Below are 14,006 nucleotides of genomic sequence, written 5' to 3'. Positions count from 1 at the left end.
GTTTAGTCTCTGTTTAGTCCTGGTTTAGTCTCTGTTTAGTCCTGGTTTAGTCTCTGTTTAGTCTCTGTTTAGTCTCTGTTTAGTCCTGGTTTAGTCTCTGTTTAGTCCTAGTTTAGTCCTAGTTTAGTCTCTGTTTAGTCCTGGTTTAGTCCTAGTTTAGTCTCTGTTTAGTCTCTGTTTAGTCCTGGTTTAGTCCTAGTTTAGTCTCTGTTTAGTCCTGGTTTAGTCCTAGTTTAGTCTCTGTTTAGTCTCTGTTTAGTCCTGGTTTAGTCCTAGTTTAGTCTCTGTTTAGTCCTGGTTTAGTCCTAGTTTAGTCCTAGTTTAGTCTCTGTTTAGTCCTGGTTTAGTCCTAGTTTAGTCTCTGTTTAGTCTCTGTTTAGTCCTGGTTTAGTCCTAGTTTAGTCTCTGTTTAGTCCTGGTTTAGTCTCTGTTTAGTCCTGGTTTAGTCTCTGTTTAGTCTCTGTTTAGTCCTGGTTTAGTCTCTGTTTAGTCCTGGTTTAGTCCTAGTTTAGTCTCTGTTTAGTCCTAGTTTAGTCTCTGTTTAGTCCTGGTTTAGTCTCTGTTTAGTCCTGGTTTAGTCTCTGTTTAGTCTCTGTTTAGTCTCTGTTTAGTCCTGGTTTAGTCTCTGTTTAGTCCTAGTTTAGTCCTAGTTTAGTCTCTGTTTAGTCCTGGTTTAGTCCTAGTTTAGTCTCTGTTTAGTCTCTGTTTAGTCCTGGTTTAGTCCTAGTTTAGTCTCTGTTTAGTCCTAGTTTAGTCTCTGTTTAGTCCTGGTTTAGTCTCTGTTTAGTCCTGGTTTAGTCTCTGTTTAGTCTCTGTTTAGTCTCTGTTTAGTCCTGGTTTAGTCTCTGTTTAGTCCTAGTTTAGTCCTAGTTTAGTCTCTGTTTAGTCCTGGTTTAGTCCTAGTTTAGTCTCTGTTTAGTCTCTGTTTAGTCCTGGTTTAGTCCTAGTTTAGTCTCTGTTTAGTCCTGGTTTAGTCCTAGTTTAGTCTCTGTTTAGTCTCTGTTTAGTCCTGGTTTAGTCCTAGTTTAGTCTCTGTTTAGTCCTGGTTTAGTCCTAGTTTAGTCCTAGTTTAGTCCTAGTTTAGTCTCTGTTTAGTCCTGGTTTAGTCCTAGTTTAGTCTCTGTTTAGTCTCTGTTTAGTCCTGGTTTAGTCCTAGTTTAGTCTCTGTTTAGTCCTGGTTTAGTCTCTGTTTAGTCCTGGTTTAGTCTCTGTTTAGTCTCTGTTTAGTCCTGGTTTAGTCTCTGTTTAGTCCTGGTTTAGTCCTAGTTTAGTCTCTGTTTAGTCCTAGTTTAGTCTCTGTTTAGTCCTGGTTTAGTCTCTGTTTAGTCCTAGTTTAGTCTCTGTTTAGTCCTGGTTTAGTCTCTGTTTAGTCCTGGTTTAGTCCTGGTTTAGTCCTAGTTTAGTCTCTGTTTAGTCCTAGTTTAGTCTCTGTTTAGTCCTAGTTTAGTCTCTGTTTAGTCCTAGTTTAGTCTCTGTTTAGTCCTAGTTTAGTCCTAGTTTAGTCTCTGTTTAGTCCTGGTTTAGTCTCTGTTTAGTCCTGGTTTAGTCTCTGTTTAGTCCTGGTTTAGTCTCTGTTTAGTCCTGGTTTAGTCCTAGTTTAGTCTCTGTTTAGTCCTGGTTTAGTCTCTGTTTAGTCCTAGTTTAGTCTCTGTTTAGTCCTGGTTTAGTCTCTGTTTAGTCCTAGTTTAGTCTCTGTTTAGTCCTAGTTTAGTCTCTGTTTAGTCCTAGTTTAGTCTCTGTTTAGTCTCTGTTTAGTCTCTGTTTAGTCTCTGTTTAGTCCTGGTCTGAGGCTGGTTCTGTCGTCTCAGCTGGACCTGGTGCAGTGACAGATGTTGTTGGGAGCCTCACATCTGGACTGGGTGGAGGTGGATCTCCAGTCGTCTCAGCTGGACCTGGTGCAGTGACAGATGTTGTTGGGAGCCTCACATCTGGACTGGGTGGAGGTGGATCTCCAGTCGTCTCAGCTGGACCTGGTGTGAGGAGGGTTTGACCTCGTGTTTCTGAAGGCTCTGGTGCGTCGCCTCTCGATGCTTCTCTTTCTCGTGGGAAAGCAGGTGGGACTTAAAGGAGCTTCTCATGTAGTAGACTTTGTCACACTGGTCACATGGGTAGATCTCGTCCTTGGTGTGAATGTGGTAGTGCTGTGTGTAATTACCTTTACATCTGAATCTCCTCCCACACTGGTCGCACACGATGGGCTTGGGAAGGGTTTTCTGTGGTTCAGAGTGAGTTTGAAGGTGAGTTTTTAGCTCCTCAGGACGAGCGAAGGCTCTTCTGCACTGACCACATCCAAGAGGCTTCACCACATGAGTTTGTTTGTGTCGTTTCAAACTGCTCAACCGAGCAAAGCCTTTCCCACACTCACCACAGACGTGTTTCTTCTCTTGTGTGTGAACCAGTTGGTGCCTTTTCAAAACTCCTGAGTGAGAGAAAGATGTTCCGCAGAGGTCACAGGTGAAGGGCTTCTCTCCAGTGTGGATGCGCTGGTGAAGCTTCAGGTTCCTCTTACTCAAAAACTGTTTCTCACACTGGTCACAGGAGAACACTGTCCCTGTATGATGGTTCTGATGATCTTTCAGCCTACTCTTAGAGGTAAAAGACCTGTCACACTGCTCACACTGGAACATTTTATTATCATGGGAGACTCGCTCGTGTCGTAGGAGAGAACTCATCCTTTTGAACCTTTTCCCACACTGGCCACAGATGTGACGTCGATCTGTGGAGTGGGAGGTTTCATGTGCAGCTAAATCACTCAGTTTGGCACATGCTTTGCCACATGTTTCACAAACCCACACGTCCTGCCCGATGTGCATCCGTTTATGTTGTTCTAAGCCTGATTTACTGGTGAGGTGTTTCCCACACTCGTCACAAGGGAAGCTCCTTTCACTGTGAGTGAGTTTGTGCTGTTTTAAATTACCTTTTTGAAGAAAGACCTTCCCACACTGATCACACTGATGCTTCTTTTCTCCGTTGTGAATGAGTTGGTGAGTTTGTAAATGTGATGAACGTCCAAAACTTCTTCCACACTCGTCGCAGCTGAAGTCTCGTTTTCTCGTATGAACGACTGAGTGATCTTTTAGTGTTTTCTTGTCTGTAAACGATGACCCACAGAGGTCACATGTAAACGGCCTCTCTCCGCTGTGAGCTCTCATGTGAGCAGTGAGCTGCTGATTTGTAGTAAACTTCTTTGCACACTGGGGGCAGCAGAGGAGGTGTTTCCCGCTGTGGCGTCTCTGGTGCAGAGTTAGTGTTTGTTTGTGGCTGAATGACTTCCCACACTGCTCACAGCGGTGCCGTTTCTTTCCAGAAGTGTCTTTGGCTTTGGAGAGAGCATCCTCACCTTCCTGTCAAAACAAGAGCTGTTCATTAGAACCAATGGAACTGTCTCCATCTCATGACTTACTCCATCGGCTCTTCCTACATTTGTACAATTTAGTTTTTGAATCTTACCATTGTTTTTATCGTCCTCTTCGTCTCCAACAAACTGCAGCAGAACAAAGGCATAAATATTACACTCATTAAAAGACTGGTTTACGGAGCAGCCCAGAAATGTGGTGTGACTTTCTACAGAGCAAAGTGTGACTTACTGAGTTCTCTCCACTGCAGAGCTGTGGTTACACCAGGCTGGACACAGGGGGCGCTCTCCTCGCACTCTGCAGCTCTAGCCCTTTATAAATGAGACAAACAATAGAGGCTGGTGTTAATGTAGTGATTACATCGAAGCAGCCGTAATTGTTGCTTTTATGACACTTTAGAAAGATTGTTTTTTTGTTTTTAGTTTGAATTACCAAAGATTGTCGGTCTTTTCATATTTGAAAGATTAAACGACTGAATGAAAAGTTTTTTGCCAGATATTGTTACTACTAAATCATCATGCGAAATAAACCTCCCTCTAAACCTTTATAATCACATTCTTCAGGGTTTCCACAGGCAGCAGCAGGTCAGATTTAAATAAGGATTAAACAAGGAGGAGCCGACGTGCAGCGGAGTGAAGTTCCTCCGAGACGTGCGTTATAACCGTCTAACGCACGAGTCGTTTAATCCGCTTATACCACAGTCCCACAAACACAACACTTAATAACAAATGTTTCTTTCATTTACAAAACTCTCTAAATGCCAAACTACAGGCACTATTGAATGTGGCTTTTAGCCGGTCTTACAGTGTCTGAAGGCTCGTCAGAGTGAGACTCTCGCTGCTGTGAGGATCTCCGTCAGGCTCAACGAAACAACATCAGCACAGACACAACACAACAGGACTAACCAGCACTTTTACATGGAAGTAAACACCGATATGCGGCATTCGTGGGCAGGAGCTATTTCACTTTTACACTGTTTAACCCAGGGGCGCCCAAACCTTTTGTCTCCAGGGCCAAAATGAAAAAGTGCCTGTGGGTCACGGGCCAAACACGGCGATATCAAGCGAGAAACACATACAACTGCAAATGATAAGTTACTTTATTTTATTTTCGGGAGCCTATACATTTGCATTTGATTCTATGCAAATAACATGCTTCATTAAAACAAATGTTAACTATGGCAAAAGCCTAGTTTTAGTAGAACACAATCAAGTATTGTAGCCATAATAGTGCTAAATGTAAACAACAACAACGCCTGTATCTGCAGCTCCTTCAGGGACTTTACCTCATTCATTTGTTAACTCAAAGAAAATGCAACATTAGATCATTTTCAAAGTGTCAGATCACCATCAATTCTTTTATAAGTCATTTTTTTACATGAACCTTTGCTGATGTAACAACCTTTGCAATAGAAGTTGGAAAACTGGGAGAGTTGATGCTACAACAATCTGTGATAAACACCAAGAAACCACAACAGTGTTTCCTTAACTTTGCGAAAGGAGTGAAACAGCGCCCCCAATTTGACGATGGTGGCCAAAAGGTGTACTGCATCCACATTTATCGATGAGAATGAATGGGAGAGAGTTAGTATTAATCATATGCGGCGCAAAAGTAGATCACTCTCTGGCGGGCCAAGGGCATTGTTTCGGCGGGCCACTTCAAACTTCAAACATGTACAATAGGGTTTCCTCTGAGGCCGGGATGAATGAGTGTGATTGTCAGTGCTGTTCAGTTTGATTTTCAGAGAGTTCAGGAAAATTCACTGTTGCCATGGAGATCCGCCATAGATACAGACGGCATCTCGTCATAGAAGGGGGCGTGGCTTCACCGAGGGGGAAAATAGAATCTTTAAAGAAACACAATTTTCCACTCTTTTTCACCATTTTCTGGGGGAATATGAACTTATTTATCACACACAAATAAAGTCAAGTGTAAATCGGGCCCATATGGATATTTTCTCACAGCAGATTGTTCAGTAGAAGTGAAAAAACGGCAGTTGTAGCTAGCGCTAGCTAACCGTTAGCATTAGCCCGATGCTAACATGTAGCATCAAGTTAGCATTCGCCGTTATTCATGTATTTATGGGCCGTTGAACCACTTTGCTCCTCCCCATGTCTTTGTATCTTTATTTAGTAGAAACTATGTTCATAATTCAGCGTTTGTTACAGTAGTTTTTGAATAATTAGAGAAAGTTAACATTTTTTCAAAATTGTTTTCCCCCTTAACTGTTTTCAAAAGTGACCATATATGGGCGATTCCAGAGATGCCGTCTGTAACTATATGTTTTTGGGTGTTAGCAAACATTTCACATGTATTAACATTAGCTAAAAACTGTATAAAAGCGGTGGAACAACTCCGCAGCTGCTGAGTCACTGCTGGTAAACACATCGAACACACTGTAGTGTCCAAGTGTTTTAATGTGAACAATAACTCCAGGATTTTACCTTTTTAAAATCTCCATTAGTTTATTACTGCTGCAAATCCCGTGATGCTCAGCGATATGACGTCACAGCCCTGAACCTTTTCTTCCCTCATTCCTCTGACTCTATTTATCATTGCAATAAATATTTCATAACAATATGTGACAAATATCTGACGTTTTATCAAACACACGTGACGCAAAATAGCCCTGAGAGTTTGGAACCGTCCGAAGAAAACGTAGACTCTTCGTTATAATTTATGGAAATGCAAATTAACACAAAAAAACAACAATAAACTTTTCTCCATAAATCAAAAAATTCAAAAATGTGGAAAAACAGCCGAAGCAACAAGTTGGTCGTTAATAAATGTTAGCGAGGTACAAGCTAACCACAGTTTGTCATGTTAATATTTCATCTATAAAAACGCTTCGCTCTTTAAACCTGTAAAGGACCCATTCAAGGCCAATATTTGACAACGAATCCAAATAAATGACTTACCAGTGAAACAGAACAGTGCAGTCACGGTGGCAGTTCTCGGTTTAATCTGAAATTAGATTCAAAATGAGTTACGGAGAAAATGCACAGAAATAACCGCCATTTTCCAGACTTGTTTAGGGAGCGTTAACGTTAGCTCATTTCACTCGGAAAATCAACAACTTTAAACGAGATTAAACCTTCAAAAGAACGGCCGCAAAACGTGTTAAATATGTCTTTCTCAAACCGAACAGTGTTATATGTTATATTGTAATATTACTTTGTCATAATTTTAAAACAAATGAGGTTAAATAAAGCACTGACCGGTGGTTTTTCAGAGTCGTCCTTTGAGCAGACGTTGAGTCACGCGCCGCAGCTGCACAAACGGAAAAAATAAAAAATATGTTTTTCATAAAAGTCTGTTTTATTGACAAATTAAAAGCTATAAAACTTGTGTCACTGAAGAGACTCTTTTTCAGCGCTGAAGGCTTTAAACATTATACTTTAGCTACAGCTAGTGGTCACAAGAGGAACGGGCCGCACCTTACGCCGTAACACCTGCCACGTCGGCTCGACCTGCTTCAACAGTCTGATTCAGGGTTGCCGAATAGGGCGTTTTCTTTAAGCCATTCCGCGGGTGAAAAAAAGCTGTCCACGTTTTTTTGCCTTGTTATTTTCAATGTAAAATGGGCTCATTCTGTCTTATTTTTGATCAAAATCACTATTTCGAATGACAAAATGCTTTTCCCATTATCAGTTTGCCATTGAAGCATTATAATGCAAGTTAATAGGGATTTTCGCATACCCCTTAACTCCCACCTGAACGGATCCCATTTTCTCCAGTTTGGCTTTACCCTAATCAAAAAGCTTCTTGGGGAAAGAAGCACCAAAACAGCCACAAAAAAATGAGACGAAAACAAGGATGTAAACGCAACAAAAATGTGACAAATTTCAACAAAAAAGTGACAAAAATTCAACAAAAAAGTGACAAAAACTCAAAAAAAAATGTAACAAAAAAGTGACCAAAACTCAACAAAGATGTGACAAAAACTCGACAAAAATGTGACAAAAATTCAACAAAAAAGTGACAAAAATGTGACAAAAATTAGACAAAAAAGTGACAAAAATTCAACAAAAATGTGACAAAAATTCAACAAAAATGCAACAAAAATGTGACAAAAATTCAACCAAAAAGTGACAAGAATTCGACAAAAATGTGACAAAAATTCAACAAAAATGTGACAAAAATGTGACAAAAATTCAACAAAAATGTGACAAAAAAGTGACAAAAACTCAACAAAAATGTGACAAAAATGTGACAAAAACTCAGCAAAAATGTGACAAAAAAAAAACATTAAAAAGGTGACACAACACAGCAACAACGCGAGGAAAAAGATCAGTTTTGCGGGTCTTAGCTTTCAAATGAGGTGTTACACAGGCCTATAGCCAAAGAGGACAGAAGGCATTCGGTTTAGGCGGGTGGTATAATGCAAGTTGATAGAGTTTTTTGCATGTAAAGCACTGTTATGCAACTAAATTGGGATTTTCACAATAAATGCAGCATGGTCCATCCATATAGGGATTTTTGTGTCTGTGTTTTCTGTATTATTACACAATTTCTGCATTAGTCGCCTACAATTACGCAGTCCAACATTTTCTAGTTATACCGTGCATTTCGTACACAAGGCAACTCAATGGGCCTCATAGCCAAACAATATTGAAAATACCAGCCGCGCCGTATGTCCGCGGTTTTTCAGATATTTTTGGGCGAGTTTGGTTATGAGTTTGCCTGCCCAGACCTGGCAACCCCGGTCTGATTGAAAGTGATGGGCCATGTCCGCCATTTTGTTGGTAACGGGCAAAATGCATGGATCTATTATATTAAACAAAATGACATGACAGCCAAACAATTATTTTGTAAAGCAGTACTAAGTAACTCTTTCCCCTAGAGGCCATAAGCTCAACTGCAGGTGTCGTAGTTATACATTTGTTTTGTCTCACTCAAACTTGCTGTAAAAACTGTTTAAAGTTAGCTTTGCCTGTTAGCCTGTTAGCTTCTTCTTCGTGATTCCATTGTTGTGTATTGGTGGCTCCGGTCCGGTGGCAGTCAAGCTGCAATTGTGGTTTTCTGGCCAGAGACACCAGGGGGAGATGAAAGACCCCCCAATCATCTCATCAACGCTTGTATTACCCCCAGAAGGATTACGGAAAGTATTTATTAAGGTAAACAAGTTACTTAGTATTGCTTTAAAAAGAAGTAACAAAACAACAGTGAAACTACTCTTAACTTAAAGAGGGGGTATTGTGCTTTTTCAGTCCCATAGCACCAGTCTATATCACACTACAATGATGAGCAAACCTTCTGTTGGTCTGTAAATGCAGTAAATTAGAATAACTGCCTTGTATAAAATGGCTCTCTCAAAATGGCTGTAGTGAATGTCTTGAAATAGGCCTCTGTCTCTTTAAGAACCTCTGAGCCTTTCCGACACGCCCCCTCCACACGCTGTCTGTGGCATCAGTGGGGAGGGGGTTCTGCTGAGGAGCAGTGGTTGGTTACTCGGCTGGTGACGAAAGCTCGGAGGCGTCTCCAGGAGGTGGGGGCGTTCCTAGGAGGACTCAGGCAAAGCTGTCCCTAAAATGGCCGCCATCAGAGTTTTTACAGATTACTCAAAAATATGTGAATGTGCCAAGGCAACACTTCAGGCATGTTTTTAATGAGGGAATGACATAATAACATGATGGAAGGCTTGAAAAAGTCAATTTTGCATAAAGATGCACTACGCAACTTTTTATGTAAAAAAAAGTCCCATTCATTGAAACATAGACATATTATATTAATAGACCATCATTACTCACTCACCCCCGTTTGACAAAATAATTACGTTCAAGGGGGAAACATGGCAGATTTACAGACTCCCCCTCCCCAGCTCTGACTGAGCATGTTCCTAATAAGGGCATAAGGGCGGGATCTTCACTGTAGACTCCGCCCTTACGTGACGTGTAGTCCGCGCTGCTCCAGTGCTAACAGTCCGGCCCTCATTAGTATGAGATTTTGAAAATGTCCATCCATCCATCCATCCATTTTCTTCCGCTTTATCCGGGGCCGGGTCGCGGGGGCAGCAGCCCCAGCAGAGATGCCCAAACTTCCCGATCCACACACACCTCCTCCAGCTGTTCTGGGGGGACCCCGAGGCGACACCAGGCCAGCTCGGAGACATAGTCCCACCACCGTGTCCTGGGTCTTCCACGAGGCCTTGTCCCACTAGGACATGCCTGGAACACCTCCCGCGGGAGGCGACCAGGAGGCATCCGAAACAGATGCCCGAGCCACCTCAGCTGCTCCTTTCGATGTGAAGGAGCAGCGACTCTACTCCGAGCTCCTCCCGGGTAACTGAGCTCCTCACCCGATCTCGGAGGGTGCGCCCAGCCACCCTGCGAAGGAAACTCATTTCGGCCGCTTGTATTCGCGATCTTGTCCTTTCGGTCATGACCCAAATCTCATGACCATAGGTGAGGGTGGGAACGTAGATCGATCGGTAAATCGAGAGCTTTGCCCTCCGACTCAGCTCCCTCTTCACCACGACAGACCGATACAGCGACCGCATCACTGCTGACGCCGCACCGATCCGTCTGTCCATCTCACGCTCCATCCGTCCCTCACTGAGAACAAGACCCCGAGATACTTGAACTCCTCCACTTGAGGTAAGGACTCCCCACCGACCTGAAGAGGGGAAGGAGAACCATGGCCTCAGATTTGGAGGTGCTGATCCTCATCCCGGCCGCTACACACTCGGTTGTTTTGAAAATGTATCTTACGAAAACCAGCCTTTTATTGTAACTAACCCAGCGTTATCACTGGAGGAATATCTAGCTGTAGAAAGTTTCCGAAAATTAGAAAGTTGTTTTTAACGTGTCTAAAGTGCAATGCTTTCTAATGGGGGACTAGCGGCGATAAGGAGGTACAACAGCAATGGCGGCCTCTAGTGTCGTCGTCACAAAGCAGAGCCAGTGGTTTGAAAGCACGACACCGGCTAATCAGCTTCGTACTATCCCGACCACTGCACTGATACTTTACAAGAACTTATTTGATAACGTTTCAGTTCATAAAGTTTTAGATTAACCTTCAATTTAAAATCGTGTCCATAAGTTTCAGCCGTTTAAATGAGGTGAGTGACAGCCGCTGGTTGATGGAGAATGTTGGGAATTCTGGGGCTTAACTCTGGCCCGGTGTAAATGACTCAGCATTCACAGACAGCAGCCCTCAGCACAAAACAGAGGCCCAGAGTCCACATTCCGAAAACCCAACAACACGTCCGGGAAACCAGAGGCAGAGAGCGGAAGGCCGTCCCAGGTTCGATTCCCAGACCCGGAATGGTTCAGCCCACTCACACTTGTATCGTACGTTACAAGTCTGTGTCACGCTTTGGAAAGCCAACGGAAGAGTAATGACTCTGTTGCATCACTCATTCATGCTCGGTGGTCAGTGTTGGGAAAGTTCATTTTCTACATGAACTAGTTCAAAGTTCAGTTCACAAATTTCAAAATGAACTAGTTCGTTCATAGTTCATAATTGTATATAATTAATAGTTCGTTCATAGTTCCAAAAATGAACTAGTTCATAGTTCTTTTTTTTGTTGTTGCTGCGAGCTGTTATTCAGGCATTAAAACGGACAGAGGTAAACAAAAGGTGAGACGTATATTTCCCCGCTCATAAAGCAACAGTCTGATGCATTTTTAAATGCATTTTTGACAACCTTGGTGGAGCTGGAGAAAGTTGACTTCAGCCATGAGTTAAAAACATTATCCTCACTTAATGTTATGCAGCTATGTCATGTCAGCCTGTCACTGTTTTATGAGTGGATTTTGGAAATCTTTGCTAATCATATTTTATTTTATTCTTTTTTTTTTTTTTTTTTTAAGTTTAATTGGTAAATTCTTGGTGAAAAATGAAGCAACAAATATTCAATTGCATTTGTGTTAATTTGGTAAATTAATCATGTGAATAAGATTGTTTAAAGAGCTAATTTGTAGTTAAAAACTCCACATTGTGGCTTTATGTAAATGAGTGGCAGCGCGGAGCAGAGAGGAGTTTGGAGCAACAGACGTTACACAAGGGAAACTCACTTCGTAACCTCACTCTGTGGCTGCTGCGGGCACCGTGCGGACCCGCAGGTTACCGGTGTGCCAGGGCCTGTGCCAGGGCCATAAACAGCAGAGTTCACCGCCACAGAACTGGACACAGTCGGGGCGTGGGCGCGGGGGCGGAGCGGAGCGAGCGCGAGCTACACCGTGGACCCGCCAGAGTTTAGAGCCGCTGGTAAAATCTGACGGCGCAGTGGGGTTTTATATTCACTGATATAAGAAATCTGGCACCATAATGAACGAACGTAAAAAGAACGGGAAATGCCGTTCACGGACACCAGAATGAACACGTTCATGGTTTCGTTCATCAGGCAGTAATCCGGTGCGTTCAGTTCACGTTCGCCCAAAATATGAACGCATTCATGAACTTTCGTTCAATGAACGCGTTCAGGTACATCACTGTCGGTGGTGGTTAACTGCCATTGTAGCCACAGCTGCCCTGGGATAGATAGACTCAATCAAAGTTTCAATCAGTCAAAGTTGATTTCTTCAGCTCTTGGAAAACCTGACATCAAAATATAACAAAAAAAACATCAACATTAATGGTAGGGATGCCAATATCGGGCCGATGCCACATTCTTGTACTCATACTCGTACTCATTCATGAGGTCCCGATACCAGAAACCGATACCATTTGACCTCTCAGCTGAGGAGAGAAAATGGCAACAAACTGGAGAATTCTTCAGTGGAAATAGAATAATCCACATAGAGCTGACTTTATTACAGACTGCGCTCTCTAAACCAGAGTCTGAGCTGGATTTAACCAGAGCTAAATGTTGTTAGTGCTGCAGCGTCTGCAGTGTTTACAACGTACAGGCTAATGTTGCTAACTCGTGGCTAAAAGTTTTGGCCATTCTGACGCCGTTTTATGCCCAGGGGTTTATTCATCTGAAAAACTAACCCAGCGACTAAAAAGTCCTCAGAAAATCCAATTTAAAGACATACAGCATGTTTATATTGAGCGAAAATGAGCTGCAGCAGAACAATGAAAACGCTGTAGCTTCTCGCTAAGTTACTACAAACACACGAGAAAATCTACAGGAGCTGAAGTAAGGACGAAAAGAGACCATTTAAGTAACATCTCAATACTATTGTTAAATAAAAATACATAAATGAATAAAGCTCAGGCATTGGGAGCTTTTGGACATGGGCTTTTCTGTCTATGATGGACAGAGACATAAACATTAAAAATTATATTGAATGAAAATATAAATAAATAAATAAATGGCATCAGCACAATTCTAATATAACTGCTCTTAAATGTGTCAACTACTTTACTTAAGGAAATGTACATGAGTAAATTAACTAATTACAAACCAATCTGTGAAAAAAGTAAGAATGTTGAAGAAAATGCCTCGTACTCGTATCAGTGTTCGGTATCGGCGAGTACTTAAATCCAAGTACTCGTACTCATATCGGTATCGGCGAGTACTTAAATCCAAGTACTCGTACTCGTATCGGTTTTAGAAAAAGTGGTATCGGTGCCTCCCTAACTATGTTGCATGCGCTGTAGTCATCATTCATTCATGCTCGGTGGTGGTTAACTGCCATTGTAGCCACAGCTGCCCTGGGATAGATAGACTCAATCAAAGTTTCAATCAGTCAAAGTTTATTTCTTCAGCTCTTGGAAAACCTTACATCAAAATATAACAAAAAAAACATCCATTTTAATAGCATGGAATCTAAAAACACACGTAAAACAAAGCAGTACAAGGTGTTAAAGGCCATGTCTGAGCAAAAACTGTTTTTGTTCTTACCTGAGCTTAGACGAGTTGATGTGTACCTGTCTGGCCTTTGTGGGTGCGCTCAGTCACACAAAAAGACTAAAGATGTTGCTAGCATTTAGCCTCTGCTCCTCTTCCCTATGGGACTAAACGGGGGTGAACCTAGAAGCGACCAAGCTCTTCCACGTTTTCCCCTTTTTAAACACGGTTACTTGCGTAGTTACACGATCGTTACACAAAATTAAAACATGTCGATTTTGTAAGTGGATAAAAAAGGGGGACCATATATCAATGTGTAATAATATCATAGGAGCATTTCGACTTTACTGCGAGGACGTCGAAGTTCTCCTAAGGTATTATTACGCTTTACAACATGGCACCCCTTTTTATCCACTTATGAAATCAACATGTTTAATTTTGAGTAATGTATTTAAATAGGGGGAAACATGGAAGAGCTCGGTCGTTTCTTACTTCACCCCCGTTTGGCCCCATAAGCCGTCGTTCCACATAGCGAACGCCACGATCTACGTGCACGTATCGACTCTACCCCGCACCATGTGTCTGTTTCCACCACACAACACACACCAACATTGGTTGTGGGAGGCGCCCCCACAGAGGAGCACGCTGTACAGTGTGGCCGATTTCACAGGAAATATTAAAACTCTAAATTTACACAAGGTCTGACTCCATAAGATCATTTTAAACACAGTTAAACAGTTAAGTTTAAAATATTAAAGTATCAAAAAAGGTCTCGCCAGCGTATTCGTTGGTCCGAGGAGAAACCACCAGAATTCAGTAGCTTTAGTCAAAGAAGATTTATTCCCTAAAACAATTACAATTTCTAAACACAGATGTATCTGAATGCTAAAGTCCCTAACAATATACACGGT

Source organism: Gobius niger, assembly GCF_951799975.1.
Source record: "Gobius niger genome assembly, chromosome: 10".
Taxonomy (NCBI): domain Eukaryota; kingdom Metazoa; phylum Chordata; class Actinopteri; order Gobiiformes; family Gobiidae; genus Gobius; species Gobius niger.
Note: the sequence above shows the minus strand (reverse complement) of the source record.